Below are 14116 nucleotides of genomic sequence, written 5' to 3' on the forward strand. Positions count from 1 at the left end.
TCTTAATTTTGTTTAGATACCAAATTAAATGAATAAATATAAAAAATTAATAAAAATGAAAACTCATCTACTGTGAGGTTTTGATTTTTAACATGTATGTATATGAATGAGACAGAATCAGGTAAGCTTCTTCAAATCAATATCAATCTCATATAATTGCTTACATGGAAATGACAGCATTTGTGAATCTATTGGGAGCAATGTTGGATAGTGCTATAAACAAACCAGATTTTTTTCCTTGACAGTTATGGTCTCTATTTGTAGAGCAGAATGCCCATGGAGAAAACAGACTTATCTAATTACATGCAATTCAATATACTAGGAGAAAACTTCTCAAAAAGCCTAGTTATATCCTAGAAAATATTCAGCAGTAGCACAATGCATTGAAATTTACTTTGGTCTTTTTTTCACTTTGTGCGTGTGTGTGTGTGTGTGTGTGTGTGTGTGTGTGTGTGTGTGTGTGGTGAAGTCAGACATATTGAAAAACGAACTCTTCTGAACCATAACACATTATTTTCCTTAGCTGTACTCTGAAAGTAACAGAGAAATAAAAAGAAGAATGTGCAGTGTTATGTTCCAGCTCTGGAACTTATTTGCAATTATCCTGAGGAAATCAGATAACTTCATGGTCCACACTCCTCAGAACCAAAAGGAAATAATAAAGTCCACCCATCCTCTCACAGATAAAACTGCAAAATCACATTGGATATTTCACACCAATACTACCTAAGCTTTAGTGATCAGGTGATTACAGTGCTTTTATAATGTCTAAATGTTTTATTATTTTGGTAGATCTTTGAAAAATTATATAAAAACAACATATAACTATAACCAACAATATCACACAATATTGACAACTGTGCAAAGAAGTGAGACAATAGGTGTAGAAAGGATAGAAAGGCTCTAAGTCCTTCCTACATATAATAATACATACAAATATCTGAGTAACAGTATATATGTATATCCCTTATAGAAAAAAAGAGAGAAAAATTCTCTTTGTGTCAACTTTCTTCCTCTTTCTCTGATACACATAGGCATGTAGACATACAGACAACATAACGCTTCCCTCTATATAGCATAAATACGTAAGTATATATGTATGAATCTATACATACATTCATACATTTTTATTTCTACCATTGTTAATATTATGCTTTTAATATGTTATCATGAATGAATATTTTGAGAAGGAGTTTGAGAATATGTAGGAATACATAGCAGTTCATAAATGTCTTTCTAGTATAAAACATCATGCAGGCCAGTGTGTTGAAAAACTGCTACTGCCATTATAATAGGAATCAACCACTCCAGTGCTACCATTCTGAAGATGAAACATGGGGTTAGTAAATTATATCTCCTGAACACAACACAGTCACTTCATCAAACACAAATTAAAATAGCTTTTCTCTTAGTTTATATTCCAGCTCCATTTAAGCGACTTCTGTACAAATTAAGTTCTTCTGTTGGGGCTGCCACATTAAGTAGGTATGGGAAATCATGAAACAAAGCAAGCCATTTTTCCTGTGTTCTATCTGAACCCTCTGTTTATAGAACCCATTTGATTTTATATCATTACTACTGAAAATGATTTTGGGGTATGTATTCAGCAATAGGAACTTGGACTAAATTTGTTACTGAGATGTACCACAACAAAAACATAAAACAGAATATAGAGTGTGGGACAATGTGATAGGAAGAATATAATAGAATATGAAGAGAAGTGTCTGTTCATGGATGTCTGTAACAAGCACCTTATTGGAATTGAGAAAGAAAATCTTGATTACTGGATACTAGAACTAGGAAAATGTACATGCCTTTCATGAGCTTTATTCCATGTAACAAGTATACCACTGTAAAGCAATAAGTAGCTGCAATACATGTTTATAAACACATATGTATATATACATATATATCATTCATCAAAAAAGGAATGGAATTTAGAGTTTCAGTAATAGAACAATGTATTTCTTTTTTCTATATAGTGTAATGTACAATTAAGAGATATGGTAAAGATAAAATTGTTCCATCTTTTAAACAAGTTTAGAGAATTTATAAAAAGAATCACATGTACTGAGTTCAGAAATAAAGCTGTTTTTCATTCACAATCATGAAAATGTTATCTAAGGGCAGTGATTTAGCTAAGAATCTAGCTATAAATCCCTTTTCTAACATCACAAAATGATTTAAGCTTAAACCTCATAAAATCATGAGATATAATGTTCATAAGAACATGCCTCACAGTCCCTCTATCATACACAGTAGGTTCTGAAAATACTTTTTTTTATCCTCAGAGTATGCTCAGAGGAAGCTAAAATAAAAAGGGTTAATTTCAAGGAGATTTGTGCATATGATTTTTAATGGGTTGGATTATAAAAAGATTCAAAGAAATCTCTTAGGAAATTATAGCAGCAGGTAATACAGAAACAGAATAAAATATATAAATGAAGGCAAAAGTTTATATTAACAGGAAAGATACTGTGAAAATTATTTATCTATGGACATGAAAATTGAGGAATCAATCAAAAATCAGAAACAGGAAGTGGATCCAAACCCTACTCAATAAACTGCTCATATGTCTTACCTACCTATGACTGTCAGGATCCTTTCTCTTTTCTATTTTGTGTATAGGAGACTCTTGTTGTTGTTCAATGGCTTTGTTTCCATTTTCTATTGATTATGAGCAAGAAGATAATCTCCATCTTTGGCTCACTGATTTCCAGTTTGATACCAATTTTGCTGAATCTCACACTTTAATCCAATATATATTTTACCTGCTAAATAGATGAAGAAATCCTAGAGACTGGAGATGTGGAACATCAAGTTTGGAGATATTGTTTCACCTGCACAAATCATGTAAATTATTGAATACATAATTCAAGTCTTTTGCTTTTTTTCATATATTTTTATTGTAATTAATAGAAGTGTTACATGATATTTGCCAGATAGATGGTGCATTAATTCCCATACATGGATACCCTTAATGGTTGCATTTTTTAGCACAAGTTTTCCATTGGGTGGTTGAATACGTTGCTTTAGTCTGAGTTTAAGGTGAGTTTATTCCTGCTTTGAGGAACAGATAACACTGTGATTTTCAAGATTTGGTCCCAAAATGGCACATTATTTTTTTTACTTTATTTGCTGGAAAAATGAACTATGCTAGTGCCTAATTATGCAGAGGTTCACTTGCTATACAGGGTGAGGAATACTTCTCTGAACACCAGACATTGCTGAGCCTCATGTCTTTCACAAACCACACTGTAAACAATTTACTGGGGAAATGAGTACTCTGTCATTAACTCTGTCACCCTCAAATTGGCTTCTTTTTATTTTTTGAGCTCATTAGTCTCAGAATAGTCACCTTCTGAGATGAATTTTAAAAAATTTATCTTATGATATAAATCTCTAAATAACATACATGGGCCATAAGTCATCTTAATTTCTGAGTAATTGAAAGAGGTCTATTTATTCCTTATTTCTTAAACAATTTGGGCACGAATCAGTTACTATGCTATATACAGGTTAGCTAACATCTGTAAAAATAATTAGTCACTGCCCTAGAATTTGTTTACTTGTTGACCTCACTTCAGCTCCTATTCCAGGTTATGTGAGAAGCAAGACATGTTATTTAACTTACACATTTCTAGGAAGTCATTCTAATAGAATATTTAGACTGAAATTACCATGTAAAAAACTGAGGAATATAAGTTATGTATTTGAAAATGTCTTTGAAGTATATATTTAACAAATGAAAATATATTTTGAAAACATTGTAATGCTGTTTCTAATGGATAGGCACTAGTTTGAAATTGAGTAGAAAATAGATCACAGAATGTTGAGGAATTGATAAAAGGCTATACATTCATTGAGAGGAATTTCAGTGCTAAAGAAAAGTCGCTACATTTTTACAGTTTAATTGAAGTGAATGTTAGAAATCTTAGTAAATATCTATCCAATTTGTGGCACAAAATCTTTCCATTAAGGTTGGACCTCACAATGGATAAAACTGGGGTAGTTGGGGCGGGGAGTTTGCCCTAGCGGTAGAGTGCTTGCCTAGCATACACGCGGACCCGGGTTTGATTCCTTGGCACCACATACATAGAAAAAAGCCAGAAGGGGTGCTGAGGCTCAAGTGGTAGTGCTCTAGCTACAAGAATGTCCAAGATAGTACTCAGGCCCTGAGCTTCAGGTCCAGGACTGGCAAAAAAAAAAAAGCAAAAACAAAAACAAAACAAAACAAAACTAGGGTATAGTAAATATTTTCCTATAACACTTCACCCTTTGTGGTTTCAAGAAATAAGGAATCAGAGAAAACATTTTGGGTGTTTCCTAGCCATAGAACCCAAACCGGCATCGCAGATTCTAGTAAAGGTCATACTATAAATTATGAATAAATTCCATTGAGTACATACACCACATTTTAGTGATCTATTCATCTACTGAGGGTACTTGGATTGGTTCTATAACTCAACTGTGGTAAGTAATGCTGAAATAAACATAGTTGTGCTGGTAGCGTTTGTGGGGTCTTATTCGTGATTATTTTGATAAATGCTCTGGAGTTGGGATTTCTGTATCACAGGAAAGTTCTATGTTTAGTCATGTGAAGAAACTCCTTAATGCTTTTCAGAGTGGTTGTACTAGCTTACATTCCCACCAACAGTGTAATAGAGTTCCCTTTTGGCTACATACGCACCAGAATCTACTGGTATTTGTTTTCTAGTTAATGACCATTCTAACTGGAATAAGGTGCTTTCTCAATGTGGTTTTGATTGTATTTTTTATGACCAGAGATGTCGAACAATTCTTCATTTGTGTCTATATATACACAACTGAATTGCATGCTTCCAAGAGAAGAAATGTCATCATCCCATTTGTAAGGAAATAGAAAGACTTGGAAAAATAGTATATTAAATGAACTAAGCCACACCCAATCAGGCTCCATGGTTTTCCTTATTTGTAATATCATATATCTAGGATCGTCCTAGCAGAGGATCACAATAATTCAGTAGCTATGTATGTATGACCATATAAAATGATGCTAATCTAAATGAGCTCCAAGACATGGAAACAATAGTATTGGTTTATTTTTTTGCTGTTTTTGATAATGTTGAGTTTTTAATATATTGTATGGAGTTCTTTCTATTTTTGTCCTTTGGTTAATTTCCTGTATGTACTGTTTCAGATTATGGTCCCGTGTGAAATACAGGGTCTGATTTGAGGAAGGGAAAGATAATATTGGTGAAACAACGGACAAAGCATAAACCAATGTAATAATGATTCTCATAATAAGCTAGGTTGAAAATTTACAACTTGGGGGAGGGTAATGAGGGGAAGAATGTGAGAGAAAATGAGGGCGGTTAACAATATTCAACAAAAAATATACTCATTAGCTTACTTATACAAGTGTAACTAATCTGTACAACACCTTTACAGCAAAATTAAATTAAAAATTATGAATAAATTTGTACTAGTTTAAGCTTGCCAGAAGTACATTTAAGTATTCTCTTAAAGATACAATCTTTATCCCAGTCTTCAAACATACCTAACAGATATTTCAAATACATCATGTAATAACTGCAAAAATGAAGAACAAAAAAGCTTTATGAAGTTTTAAAGCTATAGACATTAAAAAGTAGAAGAGCAGAGAAATGTGTAATATGCTAAGAATTCAGAATTTCTGAATGTAAACTAAACATCTACATTTACCAAGTGTGAAAAAAACTAAAATTTAAATTTAAAAAAGTACAGATAATGGTGACTAATAATCATGGCATTTAGGGAAAAATTGGTGAAAAAAGTAACAATCAAAGTCATATGCAGGGTATGTTTAGTGACACATATATGACGAGCTCAAGGAACAAATTAGTGGTTTCAGGCACAATCAAGCCTAATTTTAAGAATGTAGCATTAACACAGAAACATGTTATCAAGAGGAGTAGATTCCACATATAATCTTTCAATGTCCCATTAGAAATCTGTACCACTTCAAAGCATAGCAATACAATTAAGCTCTTGGATTCTGACTAATCCTCATAGGCATTTAGAAATCCAAGGCCATAAGGGTATTTTAAAATTTAATACATGATTTGTAGGTTTTCTTTATCAACATTTCTCTAGTCATGAAATCATATTTAGGAAGAAAATGTTCAAACTCAATTCTTTTAAGAAATATATGCAATTATTCCAATTTTCTGTCACAGAAGAAAATGTCTTTTTCCAAAGCCATTTGCAAATATATGCTTTCCAAAGATTTACACAATAAGTCCCATCTTATATATTGTTTTGCAATGTGACATTGTCTCTCATGAAGAATTCAACTTTTATTTCCCCAGGTTCTTGGACATTAGCTAACCCTCAAGGAGATTTTGTGAGCAACATGAAGAAAATGTGAAACTTTGCCAGTTTGGGGGAACTTAGATTGATCCTTAAACAAGCTTGCATTCATTTTGGGATAATATTAAGATGTTTTGCTTTGGGACATAAGATATTCTTTTTGAACTTGAGGTGTCTGGAGTGGTCATGCATGAGCAGTATGATTGACAGCCATCTGGTCCAACTATCAGCATCAAATAGCAAGTTAGTGTTCTTTTGTGGTGACTAACTGTAGCAATCAAGTGACTTTAATTAATGAGGGACCTAAGCTAGAATCTCTAATGAAGCCCAGACCACAAATAAAAATAAAAAAGATACAAATAAAATATAATATAGTGTTTTGTTTTGTTTTGTTTTTGTGAGTCATGGGGCTTGAACTCTGCCTGGGTACAATCCCTGAGCTCTTCAACACAAGGCTTCCACCCTACCATTTAGCCAAGACCCACTTCCCTTTTTATAGAGGCTAATTGGAGTTTAGGTCCTTCATACTAAATCCACTAGCAGAATGATGTTCATTGCAGCACTATTTCCTATAGCAACCAACCCAGATGCCCCTCAGTTGATGAGTGGATCAACAAGATGTGGTATTTATACACAATAGAATTCTATGCTGCTGTCACAAAGAATGACATTGCCCCATTTGTACGGAAATGGAAAGATTTAGAAAAAAATCATATTAAGTGAAGTAAGCCAGACCCAAAGGAACATAGGCCCAATGGTTTCCCTCATTTGTCATAATCAGTAGAAACCTTGGGCTCTCCTAGCAGAGATTTACAATAAAAAAAAAAACCTAGACACATAAGGCCATATAGTATGATGCTAAATGAAAAGACCTCCAGGATATAGAAACAAAAGCCATATAACGAGTGATTATTGTCCTTAATGTACTGTTATCTCATCTCTTTTGCTGTCCCTTGGTTATCTAATATTGTTACAGTATTTCACCTTGTCTGATATATTGTATATATGCTTATTTGGTTATTTGAAGTCAAATAGGGAAGGGAGGAAAACAAGATGAGGGGTGGGGGTAGGGGGAGGGAAATTGGTACCAAGACATGAGAAAGGGCATCAATGTTTGTGAAGTAATGCACCTTCTATCTGGTGAATATAGTGTAACTCTTCTATTAATTACAATAAAAATATATGGAAAAAAAGTTTCAGGACCTTTTGTGCCTGAACTGGCTTTGAACCTTTATCCTCAGATCTCAGCCTCCTGAGTAGCTAGGATTATAGTTGTGAGCAACCATATCAGGCTAACATAAAGTTTTAAAAATAACATATCTTTTTTTTCCAGTCCTGGGCTTGAACTCAGGGCCTGAGGACTGCCCTTTGGCTTTTTCTCAAGGCTAGTGCTCTACCACTTGAGCTACAGCACCACTGCCAGCTTCTCTATGTATGTGGTATCAAGGATTCGAACATGGGTCTTGGTGTATGCGAGGCAAAGCACTCTACCAAACTCCAGACCCCTAAATGACATTCTTGAATAGTTGATGTACAAAAACATACAACCATAAATGAAATTGTTTCCCAGAGTTTAAATACTATTGTAAAAATTCAACATGTAGCATCAGTATTAGGATGAGACTTTGGAAAGATATTTTAGGGAAATTGAGAGCTAAATGTAAGCAGAAATGTAAAGAAACTGGAGTAAAATGTGATTTATATTATTGACTATGGTAAAGTTTGCAAATGTGGGCAAGTACAGTGTATATAATGAACCAGCAGCTGTAGTGAAGAAGATAGACATACAATAGCTTACATCTCACATGCTCTTTTGCAATGAGCATTTGTCATTCCTTTTTCAAGCAACAGAATTTGTATTGCAAGACTCTTCAGTATGAAAAGGCTGTGATTGCTTTGACCAAACCAATATGACAAAAATGATGATGGAATAGTTCAGGAAATAGCCCTTCATTTATTCAAAACATTCAGCTCTCTGTTTCTTAAGAAGTGTTCTTGGCCTACTTCCTTTCACAACATAGCTCTCATATCTTGAGAGCACTGTCACATAGGGAAACTATGAGAAGCAGTTTCAGTAAACAGCCTCATCTAGCAGCAAGTATAAATTGCTGGGATATTATTTTATGTAGACAACCTAGAATATCCAAATCAGGTAAGCATTCAAAAAACACCAGTCTTAAATTAAAATTATTTGGAACTGCATGAAGAATCAAGGAACTAACAATAGTTATGTCAAATCTTCACAAAGAAATAATACATCTTTTATGTAAACACAACACATATGATATGATTAGTTCTGTAGTTAAGGAGTCCCTACTACTGCTGTAATACCAAGGATTCATGTGGTACAGCATCAAGACTCTGAGAATATTGGAATATATCAGGACCTAAAGCCTGACACAACTTCATATTCCTGGTTGTAATTTGTTTTAGAAATGTGATCATTTTTATTTCAAGTCTCTCTCTACATTTGGGACATTGTGAATGGATAGACGAATTTAGATTATAATAGGTTGAACAAAAGCATGTTTTCCTGAAATCTCAGAAATAGACCCCATAAGAAATAGGGTTTGTGCTAAGCTAAGATCACAAGGGATTACAGCAGATCATAAATCTAATTAGTAGTGTTCTTACATAAAAAAGTAGAAAGCAAAGAGCCAAACACACACACAAAAAATGAGTGGTATGAAAAGACAATAGCGGTAATTGGAGGGCCTCCACCAGCTCTGGAATGGAATGGCTTTTGTTAAGTAAATGCCTTCAGTAAACAGAAACCAGAAAGAATTTTTTGTGTCAGTCATGTAACTTATTGTGGGTTGGAGCTCAGTCCCTGAGCTCTTCAGCTCAAGGCTGCCACCCTACCCTTGAGCAATAGCACCACTTACCATTTTCTAGTGATTAATTGGAGCCAAGTCTCAGGTTTTTTTAGTGCCTGTGCTGGCTTTGAACTTTGATCCACAGATCTCAGCTTCTCGAGTAGCTAGGATTACAGGCATGAGTCACCACACCTGCCCTGAAAGAATGTTTTTGAATGACTTTTCCAGAGAGGAATAGAATAATTTCTCTACTGCTTCGGAATGGAGTGGGAGCATGATCCTCCTAATAACTTGACATCATAGCAACATGTTACAATTACGTATGGATACATTTTCACTATCTTAAACCATTCAAGTTACAGTCATTTGTCTTAAAATACTAAGAATAAGATTTTGTACAATATTATGTCATATTATTCCTAATAATTTCAGTGTGGAGAAAAAGTTAGGGTACCATGAAGTAAGAGGAGTAGATTATTGCCTGTGCTGGCAGAATAAGGGGCCTGATGAGTAGTACATAGACTGATGATATAGTTATGTTGTAGGAGAAGCTGTATCTATTTTCATGTTTTAAAACAGGGAGAACAATTCCCACAGCAGTTTCTTAGTCAAGTGTAATATCTTAGTCATATATTGCACACATGCTTGTTCCTTCATATTTTTCTAAAAAGATAGCCAACTGATTATCTGTGTTTATGGAGTATACAAGTAGATGTTCTGATTTTTAGGACTAGCAACTAAAAAGGAGAGAGCAACTACATCTCAATTTTTAAAAATAAAATTCCTGGCTCAAACTCAATCTCATCCTATATTTCAAATATAATTTCTATAATAGTTGTGCTTCAAGTCACAGATCTGCAGGTTAGCTTAAATTTTCATGAACTCATCCCACCTCAAGGCCAGCTGGACTTGACTACAGGCTTCAGAGATTGTAGCTATCCATGATACTTATTGCAAATTTCAAGAACACAAAAGTCAAAATCTAAAAATCCACACATATTTCACTTCATTTGCTAAAAACTGTGTGTCACTAGCTAAAAAAAAATCCATGGTTATTGGAAAGCTATGGTATATACCACACACACTAAAAATTCTGCAAGTATGCATATTATATTACTAGTAAATGAGAGTAGAGAATTGGGAATAGAATTCAATTTGCAAAAGCTATTTAGTTGTATAAATACCAGTGGTTATTGGAAACAACTGAAAAAAATTCACAATGCTATCAATATAGTAGTTTTAATATATGTTAAGAATGTAGTATTTCGCTTTAATGAGGTAACATGGCATGTAATATAGTTTTTATATTTTATTTTATTTTATTTTTATTTTTTTTATTTTTTGCCAGTCCTGGGCCTGACTCAGGGCCTGAGCATTGTCCTTGGACTTACTAAGTCTAGAGCTCTACCACTTCTGGCATTTTTCTATGTATGTGGTATAGAGGAGTTGAACCCAGGTCTTCATGCATGCTAGGCAAACACTCAACCACCAGGCCAAACACCCAGCCCAGTTTTTATATTTTATTAACAACATTAAATTCATTTTTGATCCATATTTTGCATTTTTGTCATTGCAATGTAGAAGAACATTGTTTCTCATACTTTTCTTAGTGGATTCCACTTTGATTTTTTCACCAACAGGGGGTTCAAAATAAATGACTTTTTAGATATTTCTTTAGTAATCACAATAACTACATTAATTTGTAAAATATATCCTTTGTGTATAACTAGCTTAGCTTCTTTGATCAATCAAAGCACACAGTAGACATCAGAGACCTGTACCACAAGTCTATGAATGGAAAACCAGTGATGGTTGTAGTCATTGCTTGACTTTTGGTTCCTCTTGGTACTGGAACAAGAACAGGCCTGAGGACCAATGGAATAGAACTGAAGACCTATGGCCACTAATATTTGATAAAGGAGCAAAAAAAAATAAATAGAATGGAAGAAAGACAGTCTCTTCAACAAGTGGTACTCTCAGAATTGGTTAAGCACCTGCAGAAAACTAAAGTTGGATCCTTCTATGTCACTGTGCACCAGGTTTAACTCCAAATGGATCAAAGACCTCGAGGTAAAAGCAGATACAGTGAAACTTTACAAGAAGGAATCAAAGATACATTAGCTCTCTTTGGCACAAGTCATGGGGACCAAGACATGAGAAAGGGTATCAATGTACGTGAATTAATGTACCTTCTATCTGGCAAGTATAATGTAACCCTTCTATTAATTACAATAAAAATATATGAAAAAACCTTCTTTATAAAAACCCCAAAACACAACAAAATAAAGTTTGGACAAATAGGACTTCATTGAACTGAAAAGCTTCTGTATGGCAAAGGACATAGCTATCAAGCTAAATAGAAAGCCCAGAGTAGCTCTTCACTAGCTATACAACAGACAAAGGCCTTGTATCTAAAATGTATCTATAGCTCAGGAACTCAAATTTCTCCAAAATAAATACTCAAAAAAACCCAACCTTCCCATTAGAAGATGGGCTAAAGATATAAAGAGAGACTTCTCTGATGAAGAAATAAGAATAAGACACATGAAAAAATGCTTGCCATTTCTGGCCATAAAAGAAATGCAAATCAAAACAATTTTGAGATTCCACCTCACTCCAGTTAGAATGGCCATTATCAAGAAATCTAATAACAACAGATGCTGGCCGGGGATGTGGCCAGAGGGATCACTACTACACTGTCGATGGGAGTGTAAACTTGTTCAACCACTGTGGAAAGCAGTATGGCAATTCCTCAAAAGACTAAGCATAAACCTCTCATATGACTCAGCAATTCCCTTCCTTGGCATTTACCGATTGGTCCAGAAACAAGGACATACTAAAGCCACTAGCACTATATTGTTCTTTGTAACATTATTTATCATAGCGAAGACATGGAACCAACCCAGATGCCCCTCAGTAGATGATTCAATCAAGATGTGGCACTTATATACAATTACTGCCATCAGAAAGAATGACATTGGTCCATTTGTAAGGAAATGGAAAGACTTAGAAAAAAGTATATTAACTGAAGTAAGCCAGACCCAAAGGAACATAGGTTCAATAGTTTCCCTCATTTTTAATAACTAGTGCACATCTAGGACTCTCCTAGCAGAAGATTGCAATAGCTCAAAACCTGGGTTCATAATGTCATATGGGATGAGACTAAATGAAAAGGATCTCTAGGATATAAAAGAGGTTTATCTTGTGTGATTGTTGTTCTTAAAGTACTATGCTATTTGCCTTCTCCTTTTTTGCCTGTTGGTTAAACTCATATTGTTACTATATTTGACTTTGTTATATGGTATATTGTATATATGTTTTTCATATATTTTTATTGTAATTAATAGAAGTGTTACATTATATTCCCAGATAAAAGGTGCATTACTTCACAAACATTGATACCCTTTCTCATGTTTTGGTCCCCATTTCCCTACCCCCAATCCTCTGTTTCAAATAAACAAATAAGCATATATACAGCATATCAGATAACAAGGTGAAATACTGTAACAATATTAGATAACCAAGGGACATCAAAAAAGATGAGATATAACATAGTACATTAAGGACTGCAATCACTCATTATATGGCTTTGTTTCTATATCTTGGAGGTCCTTTCCTTTAGAGTCATTCTATATGGCTTTAAATATCTAGGTTTTGTTCTATGTAAATCTCTGCTAGGAGAGCCCAAGGTGTTTACTGATTATGACAAATGAGGGAAACCATTGGGCCTATGTTCCTTTGAGTATGGCTTACTTCACTTAATATGATTTTTTTCTAAGTCTTTTCATTTCCTTACAAATGGGGCAATGTCTTTCTTTCTGGTGGCAGCGTAGAATCCCATTGTATGTATATACATTCATTTATTTATTTGAAATAGGAAAGGGAAAGGGGACTACAAGATGATTGTGAGGGGGTGCTGAGAGGGAAATGGGGATAATCATGAGAAGGGATATTAATGTGTGAGAAGTTTTGCACCTACTACCTGATGTATGTAACTGCAACCCCTCTATAATTATCCCAACAATTAAAAAAAAGTCTCTGTTCTTGGGACTGGGAGTTTGGCCTAGTGGCAGAGTGCTTGCCTACTATTCACAAAGACCCAGGTATAGTTCCTCAGTACTACATACATAAATAAAAAGACGGAAGTCATGCTCTGACTCAAATGGTAGAACTCTAGCCTTACAAAAGCCAAATGATAGTGTTCAATCCCTGAATTCGAGCCCAAGACTATCAAAAAATAATCTCTGCTCTGAAAATTTTTAAGTAGCTGATTGTGGAATGTATATGGTAAACAGAAAGAGGGTCAAACACTTGTATTACTTCTGTAAAAAGCATCACCCACAGTCTAATTTTATATAAAGTCTCTCGTAGGAGCTAAATGAATATTTTACTACTAGGTAGTCAAAAACCACTAGACGTTGCCCAGTATTCCCTTCCACTTTCCCACAAGATTTAGTTATTACTTTCCACAACCGATTACAAATATGGCTAAATCTTTATGTATATTATTTGCTTTGTTTGTCATAATGACCTCTCATTTCAATTCTGTTCTTTTAGGAGGATTAGGAAATGGAAGAATTTTAATAAGTGACATAAAATTTGAACAGAGTAAAACAGTGTGCAAGTTGCATAAATATTGCTTAAATAATCTAAAATATGCTTCAAAATGATATAAACCTATAGAATTATCAATTTTAAAGGATGAAGGATAGTGTATATTGCTTTGATTGGATTTATGTACATTATATAAGTGCGCTGAAATACAATAACACACCTTAGAAGGATGTACAAATGTTTGGTGTCAATTTTTTAAAAATGGAAAAATTAGCAATGGCTACATTAAGGATATCATTACAAAATCAACTAGATTTCCAAAACACTTGCTATCATATGTCTCTCCATTTCATGCACAAAAGTAGCATGCAAATTTATGAAAAAATCAGGTAGGCTCAGAATAATGTACAATATCC

The sequence above is a fragment of the Megascapheus bottae genome, chromosome 11 (assembly GCF_031878675.1).
Source record: "Megascapheus bottae isolate mThoBot1 chromosome 11, mThoBot2.hap1, whole genome shotgun sequence".
Classification (NCBI taxonomy): domain Eukaryota; kingdom Metazoa; phylum Chordata; class Mammalia; order Rodentia; family Geomyidae; genus Megascapheus; species Megascapheus bottae.